Below are 16,680 nucleotides of genomic sequence, written 5' to 3' on the forward strand. Positions count from 1 at the left end.
AATGGTTGGAGATTCATATTGTAGGTGACCTGGCTCAGCCTCCCTCGGCCCCTGTGAGCCCACGGTCAGTGTTAAAATTGGGGGCCAACTTGTGACTTTCATGATAGATACCAGAGCCGAGCACTCTGTGGTCACCACTTCCATTGCCCTGTTGTCTGATGAGACTGTAACTGTCCTTGGGGCTACAAGACAGAAGGCTATTCAAAAGCCATTTTGCCAAACCTGTCAGTGTGAAATAGGGGGCCACTTGGTTAAACATAAATTCCTGTATGTCCTGGAATGCCCAATTCCTCTCCTTGGGAGAGATATCCTTTCCAAGCTGGGAGCCCAGATTACCTTTGAGACATTGGGGCGGGGGCATCCACTGAGTCCACGCAGGCCCCCAGCTGAGCACACCGCAAGAGGAATCTCTGATGTTAACTATTGTTACCCCAAAAGAAGAAGAATGGAGATTGTATGGTACATAGTTTATTGCACCAGTTTGTCCTGATTTTTTTAATGAGTTTCCTCATGTGTGGGCTGAAAATACCCCCCTGGCCTCGCTATTAATCGGGCCCCCATAATTGTGGATTTAATTCCTGGAGCTGTGCCACAGAGACAGTGTCAGTACCTTCTCTCACTAGAGGCCCGGAGGGAGAGGCATCCAAGAACATTTGGCAGGACTCAAGGACGCTGGTATCTTGGCAGAGTGCCAATCCCCATGGACCACGCCCCTCCTCCCCATAAAGAAAACTGATGGAGGTTACAGACCAGTTCAGGATCCCCAGGCTCCGAGCAGTTAATGTACTTTGCTTGGTCAAATTCCGGGGTCAGCCCAATGGTTTACCTCTCTGGACCTCTCAGTGTTAAAACCTCACATGCCTTAGTTTCCCTAATAAATGGCTCCCGCCTCAAGGTTTGCTCTGTGAGAATCCTCGGTGGCTCTGGAAACTGTCCATACGATTAACCTTGCCACCTTCTGCCGGAAGCCAGCTCCGGCAAACTGTCGTGTCAGGGGTTCCTGCAAGGATGAGATGGTGTGGACGAATCTGGGGGTGGTGAGGGGAAAGGGAATGAGGAGACACAGACACTTGGTGAGGTGCAAGTATCTCCTGCCGAGGGTCTCAGCAGTACTTTATATATTACAAGCAAGCCGTGGGAGTACATAAGCGTGTGCTTTCAAGTGAAAACTAACAATTGTGGCATTTTTTCAAAGTCAACCTGGGGTCTCATGACCTCTTGCAAAGGTGATAATAATTATTGAAACCAGCCTGGGGTTCTTAGATCCCTTGCTGTGGTGATAACAACCATTCTTACATTGTTCTGTAAATACATTTACCACACAAAATGTCCCCTTAACAATCATTTGTTCTCCACAATCCAGTAATTGTTCTGTTGATATTAAAACCAGCAAACAACAAAACTCATGTGACTAAAAGCTAACTTCCTTATAAATTCTAAGTTACTAATTGATCAAACTTTATAAAATTTCCTAATCTTATTAAAAAAATAATTACTGCTAAAATCAAAAACTTCTTCTATAATTAATCTATCACATAATTCTAATTTAATAGAAAATAGTAAATTATTAAAAATCAAAAACCCAAAGAATTTCAGTGCCACATAAGCTGCACCTACATTTCTCTGACCTCAAACTACAAAGAACAAGCAAAATTCTATTAATGACTTAAAACAATATTTTTGCTTGTCACTCTTCTAATTATTTTGTCAATGACTATCTCTAACTTCAAATCAAAAAAGTTGTCCTTCTTCATATGGCTTTTGCCTTAAAAGACCACAACTTTATATCAAAGACTTGGGGGGTAATGTTTGCAGCTTTTAGTTCCCAGAAGTTTTTTAGGTGTGATATATCATTTATTTTTGTAAGACCAAATTCTGAATCACTGCCTCCAGGCAGAGGGTTATTAATTACTCAAAAATGTACTATTTGTATCACGCAGTGCCATTTCTTCAAATTAGTTATTTAGTAATTGGTCATACAGCACTGGAGTTTTATTTATAAATGTATATCTTAACAATTGCCACATGCAGAAAAATTAGCCATAAACAAATGAGAAGAATCTAGCATGAATCAGCTATCGAGATTCCTGACTTTTCAGGATTCTGCCCCATGCCCGGATCCTTGTCAGAAGGCATGAGTAGCATGGCTCCCGCCAACTTCCCTTCCCTCGGAAGCCGGTACCCCAGAACATAATTGCTCAGAACTTCTGGAAGAAGTTTTCTCTAGTGGACCAGACCTTAAAGATCATCCTCCAGGCCACCCTGATTGCACACTCTTGTGTGCTGATAGCAGCTTCCTGCAGGACCACACCCGCAGGGCAGGTTACTTTACTACCACCCACAGGGTTTCGGAGTCCTGCGCTCTCTCCGCTGGCTGGTGGGCACAAAGGGCGGAACTTTTTGCGTTGATTCTTGCCCTATCTATTGGTTGATTCGTGCCCTATCTATTCGTGCCCTATCTATCTATTACCCTATCGAGACCAGGCAATCAGTATCTTCACAGATTCGCGCCACGCTTTTGCCACAGCCCACATCCATGGAGCACTCTATCAAGAACGAGGGCTCCTCACAGCTTCTGGTAAAACAATTAAAAATAAAACTGAAGGCATCCAGTTGTCAGAAACAGTTTGACGTCCACGCGCAGTGGCCATCACACCCTGCAGAGGGCACCAGAAGGGAGCTGACCCCACAGCAACCGGCCATCCTCTAGCTGATGAGGCAGCAAAACAAGCAGCTTGATGACCAGCTCCCGCGCTTCCCGTCTTTCAGTCCGCCCTGGGGGTCGCTGCCTCCCCTCTAAGTGCCCGGGGACCTGAGACCACAAGCGACCCACTCCCATTCATGAGCTGCCACTCCCCTCTATTCGGAAGAACAGACTCGGCGGGCTAGGTCCAAAGGCGCCCACCAGGCGAAGGGGGTGGTGGAGACTGCCTGACCGGCGGCTTTTCGTCCCCGCAGCACTTGGAAATCAGCTTGTACTAGAATATCACCAGATCACACATCAGGGGAAAACGGCTCTAGAAAAGCTCATCCAAAACATTTTTTTCATCAGCTTCTTGCCAACGCTCTGTAAGTCAGTTAGTGAACGACGTGTAACTTGTGCCAGAAATAATGCTCAACAGGCATTGGAGTTCTGGAAGGAAGTGAAACCTGCAACTAAGCTGACAAATTCTTGCAAGTGCTCTTGGTCCAAATCTGCTTCTCCTTTTTGCATTTCCTCCTGTCTTCTTTCTCCCTGAAGCTTGCCTCTCTCTGGTCTTCACTAGTTGAAGGCCACATGAAGAGGCAAACTTTATTCTTGTACATAATTTTGAAATTCCTGGATGAGACCATAGTTGACCAGTTAGTTCAAGTTGCCAGAACTTCAACAATCAACAGTGGCCATGGACCATCTTACCTGTCATCCATTTTACTGCCTGGAGACTGCTTCTGTTGTTTTTCTTGTAACAGGATACTTAAATATAATTTTAAAATGCTCATTTTTGAAACCTGCCCTAAATTTCCTCACGGTCATGTCATAACTAAGTTTACAAAGTACACAAAATATGTCTAACATAACAAAAAAGACAAAAATCAATTTGTTCCACCCTTACTTCTTCCTTGCTTTCTCAACAATCAAATTACATTTTTTAAAAGATTTATTTATTTATGCATACAAGAACTAGGGTACAGGCCAGAGGTGTGTGTGTGGGGGGGGAGTAGGGGTGAGAGGATTCAGCAGAGACAGAGTGGGAAGCAGACTAGGCAGATCTAGTGAAGTACACTGCTGAGAGAAGCAGTGGGTTAGTCAGGAGAGGTCTGCTGTGCCATGTGGTAGCTCCCTGGCAGGGGATTGAACTTGTGCTGCAGTGGCTGTGGATAGCTCTATAGGTTGCATCTTAACCCATTGTGCCACCAGGGAGGCCCCTCAAATTACATTTTTGATAGAGGATTGTGAAATGGGCTATTTCCAAAGAAGAGTCATGAGTTTGTTACATACTCTAGAAATAGATGTTTATTAGGTATGCGATTTGGATATAGCTTGCAGTTAAAATTTATTTCTTTGGGAAATGAAATGTCATGAAAATGACATACAAATGTAATGAGAATAAGTTGAAATGAAAGCTAATGTTGTCATATTACATTCAAACAAAAATAATAAAATTGCAAGGAATCATAAAAAAGTACATGCAAAATAGTATTAGGTGAAAAAGGTACTGTACCAGGGCCTCCCCGGTGGCGCAGCAGTTGAGCGCTGGGTTGCGAAGCTGCCTGCAGCCTCTGCGGCGCCGGTTCGATCCCCGGCTGCTCCCCGGCCACAGGAGGAGGGTCCCACATGGCGCACAGACCTCTCCTGCCGCCCGCTGCTCCCCTCAGCAGTGTGTTTCGGTCCTCCTGCCTGTTCTGCTCCCTGCTCTAGCTCTGGTAAATTCTCTCACCCTCCCGCGCTTCTGACTGTACCCAGTGCATGTGTAAACAAAACAAACAAATAAATAAAAACATGCCTCTGTTTAAAAAAAATAAATAAATAAAAAGAAAAAGGTACTGTACCAATTTTATGATATCATTTGTAGAAACTTAAAAACATCATCTCAATTTTGGTGATTCCTGGGTTGTATGATAATAGACAATTATTGTGTACTTTTTACTTTAATGCTGGAACTGTTATTAATGACTACTGTTATTTTAATAATTTTAAAAGGTTATTTTTGTAAAGATAAGGTGCTATCCCTGTAGTAGGAATAGCCCTGGAATAGTGGAAACAATGTCTTGATTGTTGATATTATTCATTAGTGATACATTTACTAATGTGTCTCTAGAAAAGGGTAAGAGCAGAGTGTGGTGCTGGATAAGAGCAGTGCTGAAGAACATTCAGGCTCCTTTTAAATAAACTTTGCAGTTGAATACCCAATTGTTCCTATACCTTTCATTGAAAAGGTTTTCCAGACCCTAATGCATTACTTTGCTGTGTTTGTTAAAAATTAAGTGATTGCCTAGGTGTATCTATTTCCGAACACTCTAATCTGTTTCTGTTGATAATTGTCAGTACTTGTGCCAGTATCACACTGTCTTGATTAATGCAGCGTTAGTAAATTCTGAATTTGGGTACTGTAAATTTTACAATTCTTTTCTAAAAGGAAAAGATATATGTCCATTTATTTGTGTTTTCCTTTTCTCTCAGCAGTGGTTTATAACTTTTAGACTGGAGGTCTTGTATATTTGTGTTTTATTTATTTCTGAGAATGTTGATTTTTCTAATTACTCTTGAAAATGGATTTTTTTTAGTTGTTAATTATGTTTATTGAGGTAACATTAATTTATAACACTGTATGTTTTTGGAATATAGGTTCACACCTCTACAAATGTATATATAACAAACAACCAATACTCTTCCACCCAACCCTATAACAGGATTTGTAAGATTTCATTACAAACAGTTGGTTTGCTGCTAGTACATAAAAGAGCAACTGACCTTAGCATTTGGTCATAATCCTGCAACATTTTCAAATTTCTATATTATTGCTAGTAATTGCTTATGAATTCCTTAGAATTTTTATGCAAGTAAATATTGTCCTTTTTTACTTCATTTTCTTGCCATATTCCATTGGTGAGGGAACGCCACTTTAACTTTAAGAGAGGTTATCTTGGCCCTGTGTTCAATTTTAGAGGGAAAACACTACTTTGTCCGTGAGCATTATATCAACTGTAAGATTTTTATTATTACCTTTTATCAGATAGAGGAAGTTCCTTTTCGAGTCTAGTTGGATTAGAATGGATTTTTTTTGTCATGAATGAATTTTTAATATTGTTATGTGCTTTTTAATTCATATTCTGAAAAGACTCTGTGATTTTGTTTCTTCATTCTGTTAATATGATGAGTAATATTGATTGACTACTGAATGTAAAGCCAACCTTGCATTTCTGGGATAAAGGGTTTTGTCATAATGTACCAGTCTGTAAATAAATTTCTGCATTGAATTTGCCCATATTTAACTAAGGATTTTTGTATCTATGATTATGAAGAATAGTTCTTTGTAATTTTCCTTTTAAAATATTAAATTCACATTTTACTATAGGAAATTAATTTTTCTCACCAAAATAACAGCTGTAATTACTATATTATTACTACACAAACAGCAAAGTTCCTATCTTTCCAAGATAGTTCTTATAAATCAAAATAAGGCAGTAGATATAGATTCATTCAAATAAATGGTCAGTATCCTTGGCTTCTGATTCTGTTCTGACCATGAAATGTAAGTGTTCAATGCACACCTGCTAGATGTGTTTGGTTGGGTTAAGGTGTAAATTCAACAAGTGAATGTAAATAACAATCAGATATAGAATATTGGTGAATAGCTTTCTATTCAAACTTCAATTTTCTTTTTATATTTACTTAATGGAGACAAAATCGATACTGAAATCTCATTTATGAACTCACAGGTTCACAACATAAGAAACATACAGAAATACCTTCTAGTCAGTGGTCAGTCCTGAACTTTATTGTAATATTTTAGAAGATATATTTATTCTCCCACACCTCCCCAACATTTACTTCTTCAAAGAACTAGTTACTAATATCTGATAATTACATTTTTGGCAACAAGAATGTTATGCTCAAAATGACAACTAAAAATCTCCAGAGTGCCACCCACAAAAATCCCACGGAAATGAAATGTTATTTCAATAGTGTCTTCAGAAAAGTGATGTCTTCAAAGATCAAAATTATGTGAACTTTTAGTAGGTAGGTAAATCTAACATTTAATAGGTAAATTTTTCAATGTTTAATTTATTAACTGGAATGAGCCAGTATTTGATGATTAGGTAGCCAGCCTATAGATAGCCCCAGTTTTCCCTCCAAATATCAAATAGAAGCATAAAAACTATTTCAGAACCTTCTCCTAACTATTTTTGGTGGTTTCTGAAGTACTTTCAAAAAGTTCTGACTTCAATGTATAGTTTGATATATGTATCAACCATTAAATTAAGATCATCTTTTTTATATGTAATTTTTTTATTTACATATATTTTACATCATTGTTTGTTTTTGTACAATGTGTGCTTTCTCCTCTCAGGTGTAGTCCCTATAAAATTTCCCATCACCAATTCACCAGTGCACCATCACTATAGTCCCTTGTGTTAGTCCCTTCCTGTTTTGATCCTCTCCCTCCCCCATCCCTGCAGAATGTCTGTCATCTTTTATATCAAGATTTGTGTGAAGCAAAGTAATTTAACCTCTGGTCTCTTGAAATATTTCATAATTCTACTTAATGTATTTCAATGCAATTTCAGAGTTTTCCTTGTAAAGCAAGGATGAACAGGGCCTTTACTTGAAATGGAACAACAGAGCTGTGTTGGGAGGGGGGTCTTGTACATGCTGAATGGGAACTCTGTATCTATCCCTTTGCATTCTGGCTTGAATCTCCAGTAACAAAGATTAGCAAAGAGCTTGTTATGACCGCATAAATCTCTTTGGTGCATGTTCATATGGTTTTACATGTCAGCTGTCCTATGACAGGTCACCAGAGATGAGCATTTTAGAACTGTGTGATACTGTTCATCAAGTCCTAAATAATGTGCTTCACTGCTGGAACACTAAGTATTTCTTGATAGTAATTCACGATGGTGAGTTGAGATTCTAGATTATCTACTGAGCCCTGTGGAATGTCACAGGAAATGTCATTTATTTTTTTTATTTTTTATAGAGGCATGTTTTATTTATTTATTTATTTATTTGTTTGTTTTGTTTATACATGCACTGGGTACAGTCAGAAGCGCGGGAGGGTGAGAGAATTCACCAGAGCCAGAGCGGGGAGCACAGCAGGCAGAAGGACCGAAGTACACTGCTGAGGGGAGCAGCGGGCGGCAGGAGAGGTCTGCGCGCCATGTGGGACCCTCCTCCGGTGGCCGGGGAGCAGCCGGGGATAGAACCTGCGCCTCAGAGGCCGCGGACAGCTTCGCAACCCAGTGCTCAACCGCTGCGCCACCGGGGAGGCCCAGGAAATGTCATTTAAATATCAAATTTGCTTGCCAAATTCCTTGCTTCTTCAAGTAAATATTTCTAATAAATATAAAATATTTTCCATCCTTTCATGTAACACAACTCTGCAGTTGTTAGTCTATGATCAAGGGGCACCCAGAGACACCAACCCACGAGGTGTACTCTCTAAAACAGGGGACTGCCATGTACCACATAAAAAAGAAAGCAGATTCTCAGTGCAAAAGATCTTTAGTTAGTGTGTATAGAGAAAGAAGAAAGGAAGGGATATTGCTAATAAAAGTTTCCCAGTTAAACACCTCAAAGTACCTAATTCCTCGTGGGCAAATGCCCAGCCAAAAGGGTGGGCCTGAAGCTGGGCTGCTGAGGCTGAGAGCTTGCCACAAGTCCATGGTGCCTTTTGACAGGGAATAGTAAGAAGGGGGCAAATCGGCCAGGCAAGTCTGGGTCAAAAGGAGAGATATAAAAATATGAATCAAGACAATGGCTGCCACTGTCAACATCCCCACGTTCTGTCACCTCTTTGTCTCTTCCAAGTGTGTCTAACATGTCTCTCCTCCACACACATTTTCCAAGTCACATCAAGTCCTGGGTGCAAATCAAAGCTGGAGAAGCAAGTGTGCAACTTCCCTCCTCCCCCTGGTCTTCCAGGTTATATATCTTTACCTGACCACTCAGCTCCATACCTCGTTCCAGGTACCTAGTCCAGGTGGTGTGTCAATGGGGCAGGGAATATGGTACCTCCCCTAATACAGTCAGCTGTCAGCTGCAAACATGCTGGAGATTTTTTTTTAATTATTTTTATTTACTTATGCATACAAGAGCTGGGGCCTAGGCCACAGGTGTTGGGGGGTGAGAGGACTCCTACCAGATTCCTACCAGAGACAGGATCAGGAGCAGAACATGCACATCTACTGAGGTACACTGCTGAGGCAAGCAGAAGGTAAGACAGGAGAGGTCTGCTGTGCCATGTGGGTTAGCTCACTGGCTGGGGATCAAACTCGTGCTGCAGTGGCTATGGATAGTTTCATAGTGCTGAGACTTAACCCCTGCGTCATCAGGGAGGCCCTGATGCTGGAGACTTTTTATAGAGGTTCTTTTTATAAAATGGACATCTTTATGAACAATGATGATAATAATGAAACAAAAATCTGTTAATGCACTATTTTAGAGTACTAAAGCTCACCCAGTTAAAAGCGATTCCATCTAACATATCATTCTATATAAACATTTTACATATTATATCTAAACATAAAGCAAATATTTTCAGGAATTCCACAAAAATTACCAAAGCATCGCATTTGCCTGCATATTGAGAAGGCAAGCATGCTGGGCCAGTCAGAGGTTTGGAAGGAGCACACCTACAGAATGCCCCTCTCCCCACTCTGCCCGAAACTTTCCCCTTCCCAGACTTTCCCTCTTCACATATCCAGCTGTATCCCTCACATTCCAGCTGTATCCCCCATTCCAGAATTTCCCTCTTCACATTCCCTACACTGTATCCTATGACTCTCTGAACTAATAAGACTATATTCTGTATAAAACTATATTCCACCAGAATTTTAATCACCAACCAATCTATGACTAGGGCCTAGACTCAAACAAAAGACTTCATCAAAACAGGAAAACTACCTGGTGCCATTTACTTCTTTCAGATGTAAATTTACCCCCAGTTTCTTTTAATTCCTTTAGTGTATCTTTATGTTATTGTATTTTTTTTTTTTTGGAGTCTATAGTTGCTATCTGAGAGTGGGTTGACATGAAAAAGCTAACTAATCTTGATTGCTAAAACCCTATTTGTATTAACTCACTGAGAAATCAGAGTTTATTATTTAGTTTCCTCACTACCTCCATGTAGCAGTTCTCTGTTGTTGGTGGTAGGTAGGATCCCCCTTATCCTACACTATGAAATATTTTATTTATTCATGATTTATGTATTTGTTCATTCCCCCATATTTAGCTATTTGAGGAGCTATGATGCTCTAGGCATTGGATATATAAGAGTGGTTAAGTCATGGTTCCTGTCCTCACAGAGTCAGAGCCTCACGTTCGCCCAATAATACAGCAGTTATTAGCACATGTAGAACATTTCCAGTATCCAAAATGGGCTGTCCCTCTATTACAATTCTTTCTGCAAGTACTTCCACAGACTGTGTTCACTAGATTATGAACTAGGTAAAGAAATAAGCTATGCCTTTTACTCTGTGGTCCCAGTTCCAAGCACTATCTGATATATCACAAGATACAAATAAAGGTCCGTGGGAAAAGTAGACTTCAGCTTTAAATAAAGGAGCTGTGCAATTTGAAAACTAAGTTGTATTTACTACTTCCAATTAATCACAAGTAAAGGAGTAAAGAGAAGAATTGTCAAGACATGAAAGGAACAGAACACAACGGTTAGCATGTTAATAAAGCATTATGTTCTTATCACCCTTTACAGAGACATAAAACTCTTTAATAATTTGTGTAGCCTTTGAAACTGGTGGGTGTTCATATTTCAAGATCTTTAATTGTTAGTAGGATATTTAAAAGTAAATATGGATTACCTGTTCAAAACTTAATTGAGAAGGACATTTTTATACATCCTGGTTCATATGATGACACCTAAATTCATTATTCTTGGCTGTCTAATAGCACTGGGTGATCAAGCCTGTTGACAGCTATTAATGCAGTACTGCTAACTTGTGGGAAAGAGACAGTGACATGAGCTGAAATTTGATTGCAGTCATGTCTGTGGTTGCTCTTCTTGTTTTCTCACTAAAAACAAAGAAAATGCATGTACTCTGTTAAGTATAATTAACAAAACAGATGTTTCTAATTCCTATTACAAACTGCTAGAGAAGAGTTTTGTGAAAGGAACCTTGGAAAGAAATGGGAACACCTGGATGCTAGATAAGCCTTCTCCTAGTTAAGTCATAATACTTTCAAACACACTATGAATATTAAGAAAGATCATATTGTTATTATGAAGCCTAATAAGATGACAATAACAATACTAATAATAACATTAATAATAACAATGCATTACATTTATTGGCCATTTATCATATGCTAGCCATTGCTATTTATTTTTTATTTACATTTCTAAAAACTACCAAGTCCCTGAAATTAATTATAACTTATAGAAGATGAGAAAATTAGAGTTTAGAGAAGTTTAGTATTTGTTCAAGGTCACACCCTTTGTAAAGCGGCAGAGAAAGGATTCAAATCCATATGTAGACATATGATAATGGAATCATAGTCAGATTCCTACCACTGAAAAGGGAATTCCATGTGGAAATGGATAAAATGGCAATATATCCTGTGGTATTTGAGTGTGATAGAAAATGGTTAAAATCATAGTTGTTTTTTTTTAAAGATTTACTTATTTATGCATACAAGAACTGGGGTACAGGCCAGAGGTGTGTGTGGGGGGGTGAGAGGATGCACCAGAGACAAATGGGGAACAGAACAGACAGACGGATAGAAACACACTGCTGAGGGGAGCAGTGGGTGAGGCAGGAGAGGTCTGCCAGGCCATGTGGGTAGCTCCCTTGCCAGGGAACAAAATTGTGCTGCAGTGGCTGTGGATAGCTTCACAGGTTGCATCTTAACCCCTTTCACCACCAGGGAGGCCCAAAATCATAGTTTTTAATAGCTAGATGCAAAAATATCTGCAGGCATATGTGTATATATGCACCTGTGTACCTGTATACCTTTATAGTTATACTTATATAAATTACAAATAAATATATATACATATATGAATTTCTGTGTATGCACATATATACATATTTTCCAACTCTGTCCATTAAAAGAGCCTAGAAGCAGTTACACATTAGTAGCAATAGCACATGTAGTACCAAGATCTTGGATTCTGTATATGATTCTCCATTAAAAGAAACCAACAGTTTTTGGGAAATGACTTGTCTATAGCAGGAAAGTCCAAGATGAGCCTGGAGTGTCTTTCGACTCTGAAAGTATTCGAATGCTGATGGGGATGTATAAAAACCACACAGAAACAAGCTCAATGGGCTTCCTGCTGGCCAAAGATGTCATCCTGAGCATTAAAATAATAACCGTAGTGAATTATAACACATTAAATAAAACAAATATCCACGAATCAATACTGATATTAAATTAGTTAATTAATTACCTAACAGAGGTGAGGACTTTAATCCTTAAAGTAGAAAGTCAATAAAGGTAAAATAAATGATGAATTTAGGAAATCATTAATAGATGCTTAAAGTCTAAGTGGAAAAATTAAGGATCAGGATATTTGCATACCTTCCAAATATCTGTTCCCAGATAATTACTTACAAAGGGGAAAATAGTAGTTTTATGGTTAACACCCTAGTGAAGACTACCTTAAGCAAGTGGTTATGCTAACTTCACAAATATCAGGACAAACTATCACCATGCCTTTCCGACATCATATCCCTGCCAAATCTTGTAACCTGAATCCAATCATAAGACATACACACATTGAAAGAAATTCTACATAAAACTGATCTTTATTTTTCCAAAATATCAAGGTCAAGAAAGGCTGAGTAACTTTTCTGGATTATTGGAAACTAAGAAAATTTAACAACTAAGTGCACGGTTGGTTATTTGTTTCTTCTCCCTTGTCAGCTTTGTTATTCTTTCTTTGTATTAACTCTGAGAAGTTTCACTACTGTGTGTCCCACTGTAGGTCTCCTTTCATGTAGGTGGATTGGCATTCTCTTAGATTCCTGTATTTGTATATTTAGTTACTTCTTCAGGTTCAGGAAGCTCTCTTCTATTATTTATTTAAATAATTTTTCAGTTACCTTCTCTCTACTCCTTCTGGGATGCCTAGAATTTTTATATTTCCTTTCCTTGTGGATAATTCTTGAAGTATTTCTTTAGTTTTCCCCTTTTATATCTATCATTTTATATCTTGAATCTTCCCCCAGTTGCGTCTTTCAGATCACTGATTCAATCTCCCATTTGGCCTAAGTTTGAGAACTTAATTCAGCACTGGACACAAACTGAGCTTTCTATTGCACAGCTTTAGCCTAGGATGCTTTCTCCTGGGTTAAAATCCAGTTGATATTAAATACCATTGAGTGGATGTATTTAATTGTGTGTTGACCCTGTTTGAAACAGGTGGGAGGGAGTTTGGAGAATGGGGGTATGGGAGGGTGGGCAGTTGGTGTGTAGGGGGAGTAAGGAGGTTGAGTGATGGCTGTGGTTTAGAGTATCACAACGTCTCACTACAAATAACAGTCTCTTAGAGGAGAGGCACATGAATCCATCTGGCACTTCTCTCTAGTTTGGGCTCCAGCTGTTCTATATTGGGAGCATCAGTGTCATCAGTCATCACTCTGCACCCTGCCCCTGTGGTTCTCCAATAGTGCATCCCTTGTCCTGGAGGCCAGCTCTGGGCACTCCCTCCAAAGTCCTCAGTGCTGGGTCTCCAAAGTCCCCAGAGTGGGTTAAGACACTGTGGAAGGTCTCTGTGGAGACCTGTTAAGCCCTGTGGAGGGTCCCCCTTATGATTTGTATTCCCTGTATCACTGCACACGCAGTTCAATTAAAGATTTCCTCACCCCTCTCTGCTGGACTTTTGTTCATGTCGCATGCTGCAGATGTTGGTTGATCCTTCAGTGGTTATGAATTTGTTCTGCTGTAATTTAGTGTGAATATAAGAAGGAGGTGAGGCCGGTATCTTCACTCTGCCGCCAACTTGCCAGGCTCTTCTTGTCAAATCCTTTACAACACATTCTGAAAAAAAGCTTGAGGTTTTCTTTTTTATTACACTGGTTTGGTATATTACAGTAACTGAATTTTATGTTAACTCAGGCTTATTTTCTGGAATAAATTCTACATCGTTATTCCACATAATTCTTTTTGTATGTTGCTGGATTGGATTTACTGTATTTTGTTGAGTATTTCTTGAGCTTATATCCATAAGAGATATTGGCCTGCAGTTTTCTTTTCTTGTGACAACTTGATCTGTTCTGGTATTGTTACAGAGCAACCCTGATATAAAACGGGTTGCCTGACTGTGGAGCCTCACCCGCATGCTTAAAGAGGACTTAAACTGCAGGCACACACAAAAGGTTAATCAAAGGTTTATTTACAAGGAAAGTGGAAATGAGGAAATGAATAACTTAGGGAGAAAAAGAGGGAGATAAATTCATAAATGCGTCTTGCCTGTTCCGCTGACCTGGAATCCCAAATGACCCACCCATAGCTGGCTAAAAGCCCAGCACCGTGAGGCCAAGAGGCAGACACCCACTCACATGTTTGGTTAAATATCCAAACAGAAAACATGGCTGCTTAACTCCGCCCTCAGGTCCTCGCAAACCTCCCTTTGGTGGTCATGGGATTTGTACTTTCCAGTGTCTTGATGGAGTGGGGGTGGAGTCCACAAAGCCTAAATGGAATTTGCTCAGGACATCCTTTCCCCCTAACAGTATCTGAACAATTTTGGCCTCATATAATGAATTGGGTAGTTTCACTGCCTCTACACTTTGGAAGTATTTGGACATTTGGGCCAGAGCTTTATATGTGGGTAGTTTTAAAAACTGATTCAATCTTGTAATTTTTATAGGTATGTTTAGATTGCCCATTTCATCTTGAACTACTTTAGTAGTTGATATATTTCTATGAATCTGTCTTATATATAAGTTCTCTAACACTTGGCATATCCTTTTTCACAGAGTTCTTTATAATTCTCTTTATTTTTGTATGGCTGTATAAAGTCCCTCTTTTACTACATACATGAAGTTTCTTTTTTTCTGTTTTTTAGTGTGTGTAGTGGCAGGACAGGGACAGAGCTGGTTCTCTATGATTCTCTCTGATTCAAGCAGACGGGGTAAAGGAGAGTCCTGGAGCCCTCAGTGGCTTTCTCAGGCTTTTATTGAGCTTTTACATGTAGTGCAGCAACGAGGTACATGGCAGGCAGGGGTGCCCGAGGGGCCATGAGGCTGGCAGGCCTCCCAGCCCTGGCCAGTCTTCACTCTTTCCTGGGCTCTCTGGCACTTCTCTCTGGTGCTCTCTTTCCTTTTCTCCCTCTTGCTTCTCTTCTCTTGGCCAATATATCAATACTGCAACCATGGGCCACAAGAGTGAACAACATCTGAATAAAACAATGTAACAAAATCCAGGTACCCTCCATCAGGCATGCAATGCTAATAGGAGAGCAGAAAAATCTGAAAATCATTTACCCTACAGTATGTCTACTTGAAAATATGTCAGTTTCATTGAACTTTCAAAAGAACACATTTGACTTAGTTGTTTTAAAGTATTGTCTCACTTTTCTCAATTTTATTCATTCCTGACTTATTTTTTTCCTTCCTTTGTTTGTTTTGCATTTAGCTTGCTCCTCTTTTCCGTTTGATTTAAAGAGTACCTTTTGGGCCTCCCTGGTGGGGCGAGGGGTTAAGATGCAGCCTATCCGCAGCCACTGCAGCATGAGTTCGATCCCTGGCCAGGGAGATACCCACATGGCACACAGACCTCTCCTAACTCGCTGCTGCTCCCCTCGGCACTGTATTTCAATCTGCCTGCTCTGTTCCCCACTCTGCCTCTGGTGAATCCTCTTACCCCCCACACCTGTGGCCTGTACCCCCCGTTCTTGTATGTATAAATAAATCTTCAAAAAAAATTTCTAAAAAAAAAGAGGACCTTTTGGTTATTGATTATAGACTTTTCTTTATTAATTTAGTCACTTTCAGCTATAAACTTCCCTCTACAGGCTTTAATACATCCAATAAATTTTGACATGCTGTTTCTTCATTATCATTATTCTGAAAGTATTTTCTGATTTCCATTTTTATTTCTTTTTTATCTTTTGGTTATGTAGAAGTGCATTTCCACATATTTGTGAGTTTCCCATTTTTCCTTTAGTTATTGAATTTCCTGCTCTGTGTGTGAACATATGTTATATTACTTATGTCCTTTTAATTTATTAGGTTTGAGAGAATGATGTCAACAACATGGTGGAAAAGAACCAAGAATACTTCATTCTGCAAAGCTCACCTTCCTTTATGAGGGAAAGTTAAAGACCTTCTTATAAAAACACAATCTTAGAAATTCATTATGATTAAACCCACACTCCAACAAGAAATATTACAAGAACCCATAAAATCTAAACCAACAGAGGAATGAACAGGAATACCTAAACAAGGTAGTGAAGAAAATCACAACACAATCACCAAATGGCAACGAGAGACCTCCATGTATCTAAGTGTTACTAGACTAAACTCACCAGTAGCATGTTGGATTCAAAACAGAACCCAAACTCCTGCTGCTTCCAGGAAACACACTTAAGTGCTAAAGATCAGCATAGATTGAAAGTAAAGGTTTGGGAAACAATTCTACAAACAAACAAATGGCCCCAAAAGAAGGCAGGTGTAGCCACACTCATGGCAGATAAAATAGACTTCCAACTAAAAAAGGTGGCAAGAGACACCAAAGGACACTATATAATGATCAAGGGGACAATACACCAGAAAGTCATAATACTCATCAGTATATACTCACCAAATGAGGGAGCACCAAAATACATTAGATAATTACTGTCAGCTCTGAAAACACAGGTGGTAGGAGACTTCAATACTGCACTCTCACCAAGGTACAGAGCAACAAGACAGAAAATAAGCAAGGGCGCAATATCTCTAAAAGAAAATCTAGACCACATGGAACTAATAAACATCTATAGGACGCTGATACCCCCTCAAAAAAAAAAAACCTGA

General features: G+C 39.6%; 1 protein-coding gene across 1 annotated transcript in view; it reads left to right on the forward strand.

Annotated features, from left to right (window-relative positions):
- Positions 1-16,680, forward strand: part of LOC311167852 (HLA class I histocompatibility antigen, alpha chain G-like) — a gene marked incomplete at its 5' end in the record, with an annotated part of 338,317 nt that overhangs the window by 110,707 nt on the left and 210,930 nt on the right. The gene's annotated exons all lie outside the window — the stretch shown is intronic.

Source organism: Talpa europaea, assembly GCF_964194135.1.
Source record: "Talpa europaea genome assembly, chromosome: 2".
In the NCBI taxonomy this organism is placed as follows: domain Eukaryota; kingdom Metazoa; phylum Chordata; class Mammalia; order Eulipotyphla; family Talpidae; genus Talpa; species Talpa europaea.